This window comes from Trachinotus anak, unplaced genomic scaffold (assembly GCF_046630095.1).
Source record: "Trachinotus anak isolate AG129_WGS33_773 ecotype Australia unplaced genomic scaffold, CSIRO_AGI_Tana_v1 ptg000004l, whole genome shotgun sequence".
NCBI classification, from domain to species: Eukaryota; Metazoa; Chordata; class Actinopteri; order Carangiformes; family Carangidae; genus Trachinotus; species Trachinotus anak.
This window is the reverse complement of record NW_027273855.1, coordinates 7,357,786-7,364,093: the sequence shown is the minus strand read 5'-3', so window position 1 is coordinate 7,364,093 and position 6,308 is coordinate 7,357,786.

Sequence of the window (6,308 nt, the reverse complement as noted above, 5' to 3'; positions counted from 1 at the left end):
CATCTAGATATGATACACAGTATAAAGTGTTCACAAGTGAGAGAAAGATTGTGATTTCTTAGCTACTTGTTTCACTCCATCTGTAATTTTTGTGTAAATCTATCTATATATCTTCATGAGTAGAAATAACACCCCCCAAAGGAACAATAATTAACCCATTGTGGCATTACTTAGATTTTACCTCTCTCATTAGTTAGTGTTGCTGTGCAGGTCAAGCTTTCATGATTTTTAAAGTAGCTCTACACATTCACAATAACACGGTGGCAGATTTACCCCTTGAAATTCAAGGGGTGGTCATGCACCAAAACACCACAAGTGTTTTACAGCGACACCCAAGCATTTAAGGCATTATTTTTTCTTAGATTTTGAAAGTAATCTCTGCCTTTGATCTATTTATTTACAGTAATTCATTTAGTTTGGGAAGTGGCAGTGATTGCGGACTGGGGACGGATGGGTAGGAGGAAGTTCGACTGACAAAGAACAGCTCACAGCAGCTTATTCAAAAAAAGAGAAAAAAAGAAGAAATGAATGTGAACTAGTTCATTTCAATGTGTCAACTGACCTTTAAGCTAGCTCTTGGTAAGTGTGAACTTGCACATCACTGCATATACATTTCATATAAATGTTGTTTAAAAGCCGTTTGATGAACATGCAGAAGGTCATAGGGGGTCTTCTGGACATATTTATTGACAAAAGGGGTTAGAAATTTAAATCTTTTTATATCTTTTGGTTTTCTAATCAAATCTTCATACCAATAAAGATTCAATTGAACAACCTAGAACAAGCTCTATTTACTTATTAAAATATGTTGAATTAATCTGAATTTTAAGTCTACTCAGGAGATCAAGTTCCTTGATTTACCACATATTTACATGATTATTATAACTTGTCCTCTGCCAAAGATTTAATAAGTGAAACTTAAACATAAGTCCAAAAACTGCTTTCACCATAAGCCCTGAATGAGTTCATACTGTATAATTTATTATTCAGGCTATTGCCAGGTTGCATTACACTCAGCACTATCTTCCTTTAAGCATTTCTGGTTTCACTCAAATGAGAAAAAAAAACATATCGAGAAACCACATGCCCAGACAGCTTCCACCAGGGGGGTAGAAAACACACAACATAAAAAAGTGTATGTCTTGAGGAGTCAGTCAGAATGATTTTGGATTTTGTTATCTTCTGTGGAACAAAAGGCAGATTATTCATCAATGCTGTCTTTAATCAACATATATACATATATATATTTGACCCACAAATGTTACATTTATTACATGTGAATAATTGAAACCACACACTCCTGCTGGAACAGCAGGGACTATTGTGAGCAGCACTTTGATTGGAAACAGATTCAACTCACAAAATCTTCTGTACTTGCACTCAGGTTAAAAAAAAGAACACAGACTCTAAATTGGCTCTGTACAAAAACACATAAATTCATAGACTTCCTTTTCCCATTTACTGTTTATTTGTCTTTGCATTGTTCTTCACTCTGGAGGGACTGTTATGTTATTTCACATTTTTCTGAAAAAAAAAAAAAAAAATGGCAGGGGACCACTCAGGCTCAAAGAATGAGCTTCAGTACATCCTTATGAATCTGTTTAACATGAGGACTACGTGTGTGAATGACTCTGCCTGTCCAGTCACTTGCCAGGAAGAGAGGACGACTACAAACCTCCAGTGACTCTTACGCTGCAGAGTTTCCACAGATAGTGTAACTCTGCTCCATACGTAATTACACATTGCATGGTTCCCGTGTGTCCAGTATCCATGGCAACCACACCCAAACAACTTCCACAGCAGTTATACCCGTATCCATGACAACCACGCCGCAAACTATTTCCATAGCAGTCAGTCGCACATACATCTGGCAAAGTCATTGCTGCTCTGTGGTAATCCCCATTGCCATAGCGACCGTGGGTGTGGCAAAGGAAGGGTGGGGGGGGGTGGAGTGACATGGGCGGTGGGTGGAGAAAAAACTGTTATGGAGGGATCACTCAAGGACGCACACGTAGAGAAACACAGGCTAAGAGGAACATGTGGTCTGTGTGTGTGTGTGTGTGTGTGTGTGTGGGTGTGTGGGTGTGTGTGTGTACTGATAAAAATAGAGAAGAGGGATAAAATACATACAATGTGATTCCTTGCAACACACACACACTTTTAAAAAGTCTTTCTTTTATATATTAGAAAGTGGTGCTATTCAAAAAGAGAGGAAGGAAAGAGCAGGAGACAGAAAATCAAATAAGGAACCCAACATTTGTGGGCACTGTTAAACTGGGCGCGAGTCCACTGAGCTGAGTGGGACCAGGTTTTTCCATGGAACATGTTTGTTTTCTCTCCTCCCCCTTTTTTCCCTCTTCATTTTTCTATCCAAACTTTATTTTATTTGTTCAAACTGCTGTGAGAGAGTTATAAACATCAGGCAGGAGCTGGTGCTGTGGTAGAAGAATAGGACAATAGTTGGTTGGTTTTTCATTCTGTTGCATTCAAACTTGAAAAGCCAAAAGTTATGTTAGCTGGGCTTTCAGTAAACATCACCAAATCTAATGACAAGCAGGACTGAGTTGGTAATGTTAGCTTAAAGTCTGATGGCATCCAGGTACGACTACCACACATTGTAACCTGTAACTCCACAAAGGAGGAGGTCAGGTAATGATGTACTCTTTGGAAGTAATGGTAAGTTGACTACTGCAAGCAGTAAACTAGTTAGATTACATGCCAATGAATGGAGCCTACAGAGTGCTGCAGGGATGACATATTTTTATAGGCCAACCCAGAAGTTAGCATCACCTTGGTCCCCTCGACAAAAAGCCAAAGGCATTTTTTACATTGCTTAAATGTTTTTTGAAGTCTAAATACAATTGCCAGAAGCAAAAAGCTAATGTTATGCTATGAGCAAACACGACCTCAGTATTACCACTGCTAAACTTTTGACTTGTAGTTTTTACCTCTTATACAAATGCCTTTCCTCTTACAAAGTCAGTAATAGTTTGCAAAAACATGAGTATAAACTCAGCGAGGCTATAAAGGTGGACTGGTGAGTAGATTGTTTTCGTGTTCAGTGTGATGATGTTTAACATCCCCGACAACCTCTGTAGTTTCATTTAGCCACTTGTTAACAACCAGCCTTTCTTTAGAGACATAAAAGGTTGGAGAAATTATGACAGGCTCCTAAATTTTTGGTGAGAAAGGAAAAAAAGAAAGCTTCCTCCAGGCTCTTTGTGCACTGAGTATCACTTTCACTTCCATCCCATGCAATCTGCTTCGACATGTGGTGACTTTCAAAGTTTTACAGGCCTGCTGTACCTAGTTACAGTTGCTAAGCTATGATTGGACAATTGCTGTTAGAGAACGGTCAGTTGTTTTAAAAAGATTTCCCATCAAATTCCACTTATGTTTCTGTTCAACAGAAACTTGAAAGTAAATTCTGATTTGAACCCATTTCAGTTTGCCCCAGGTGCTGGTGTTTACCTGCCTGACAGTTACTGTAACAGAGCTGCCATGTGGGAGTTATAAGCAGAACTCAGTGTACAATCTTGTGCTTGGGCAGAAATGACAGGCATGCCAGGAATAACAGGTCAGAGTGTGTTGCAGAGGATGATTCTGGCTCTGCAGAAAGATTTACTGCTGGGGAACAGGCCAGGGCTTGGACTACACCTATGCATACTGGGAGATAGCACTGAGGTGCAAGCTTAGAGCTGAGGCGTTGACCTATGGGTAGCTGTAGATGTAGGTCACCAAGACAGAACTAACTTGCTGCTACCTGTCTATCCTGCTTGAAGCATTGAACTGAACTGGCCTCACAACTGGATTTCATACAGAGGATGCCTTCAATTGAAACCGACATGGGTGTTTTCAATTATTGTGGCTGATTAGATTTCTCCTTTGGTGAGAAAGTAGACATACTGTGATTGATTGACATTTAACTCATACTCACACTTTAGCTGTGTTGCACCTGCTGGACAGGACAGCTTACACCTTAATCATTTATGCTGTGTGCACTCTGAAAGCCCGACGGGCACGGTGCTGGTGTGAGCCAGGTGGGTGTGGTTTCTGCTCCATTTCCATTTGGCACACTAAACAGCATATGCCATGTATGCCAGTTTGTATTGTTGACAAATAACAAAATGCCACGTTGACCAACAGCGTTTTAAACACCACACACAACAAACACATATCTTACACTTGTAGTGGAACATGTAGTTTAAAAAACACACTTGCACAACATAGTTCAACCTGACTTTAACCTAGAGTCAGTTAGGTAGTAATAACACTTATGTGGAACACCTGACTTCATCCTTTATACCCCATTTAATGAAAATATGATATATTCTGACTGCACTTTATCTACAGTGTATCACTTCACTTTAGACAATGTTTCACTAGAGGCAGGAAGGATCACAATTTGCATTCAAACGATATAAAAAATACTCCAAACATATGTGATAGCATAGCTAACTTCAATAAGCACTACTTTCTAAATCTTGAAAGTTAAGAAAACACTATTAAAAACATTTAAAATACAACTTCTATTCCTAATATAATAATTTAATTATAATTTCATCAAATTATTGAGTTATTCTGCTATATATCACAATACTAACACCTTGCTATGTGATCTTTGCAGTTGTTGTTACATAATGCTGCTAATATAATATAATATAATAATATTCCATATTTTTCTGAGCCATATGATTTAAATCTACAACACTGAGTCCCACAATCTACTTGATAATTACCATTGGCATCTTTTTATTGTGTAAATGAAGCAGAGCTGTCAGTAGCAGGTTGACGTCTGGGTTGAACTCCTGCACTGTTGCTCCCCACTGGATGACGAACACAGGGATTACATGGCATGCATGTTATGTTGGTTGCCATTACATTGCTGGGAAAGAAGTTGCCTGCTTTCTCACGTCTTCCACCAAAGTTATGTCATACATTTAAAATGTGTGACTGTATGACTTGTGGGAACGCCCTTTATTTCTTATGGGTAGTGGTTATGAGTGTTATTTTAACAGGCAGTCCCCAAACTCTTCTATGCTAAGGATGTTCAAAATTCAAGTTTCCTGCTACAACAACCCATCAACAAAACAATTTTGGTATTAACCAAGATGTTCTTTCCAAGATGTTCACATAACCAAATAATAAATAACCATTATTGTCTTTTCATGGTGTTTATTTTAATAAATATATTATGCAGAGGGAGAAAAAGAGAAAGAGGGAGAGGCCTGTGTGGGTGTGTGTCTGTGAAAAATAGTCCACTAAATTCTTCTCATTGAGGAACCAAAAATGAACTATTTATGTGTCAGTTCTCTGTCTTTCGGCAGCACTTCTTTCCTTGTCAGCATACATAGCCTGTGGGAGCAAAGCATCACTTTGCTGTGGAGACCAGCTGAGGACAGACATGTCAAAAACAACACCACCAGTGGTCAGAGTTCCTGTCCCTGTTGTTTCACAGCAAAAGTTGCAACCAGCCAACTGGGCAAGGCCTTTCTTTGGGTTGTTGGTAATGTTCTCCTCGTGCCTGCATGGGTTTCCCCCCGGGTACTCAGGCTTCCTCCCACAGCCTACAGACATGCAGGTTAGGTTAATATGTGTCATTAAATGGCCTGTAGATTGCCCGTGAATGGCTGTTTGTCTCTATGTGTCAGCCCTGTGATAGACTGGCCACCTGTCCAGGGTGTACCCCGCTTCTCTCCGAATGTCAGTTAGGATTGGCTCCACCCCCCATGACCCAGTTAAGAAGTATGGATAATGCATGAATGACTTGACATTATTTAACATTATTTTATAGCAAGTGTTTTAAAAAAAAATCAATAACAAGTGCATTCCATTTACAGTAGTTCTTCCAGTTCCAGGGTCATGGCTCAGGTTAATCTACATGGACTTAAAACATCCACACCCTTTGCACTTGAGTGATTTAAACTTGTTTGCACATACTGTCAGATGGCTGGTCCAGGTGTTTGTTGTTGGCTCACATACCAGACCTCTGTCATCATGCTAACAATAATAAACATGCAGCTAAGGATATGGAACCGTCACAGTTTGAGTAGATTTATTGAATTAACGTTTATTAAAATCTGTAAAAGAAATATGTAGTGCAACTGCACCTGCTTTATTTTCCTTTTCAATATTTTAAATCATCAATTCTGCGGCACACTGTGGCATTTGACCTGGAGCTGAGCTCTACCCGTTTGACTGCATGAACCTGAGAGGTCAATGACAAGGCAAGAAATTTAAAACTGGATGTCTTTGCAGGTCAAGGTCCACCCTAGTCTGCAGGCTGCAGACACACTCAACGCACAAAA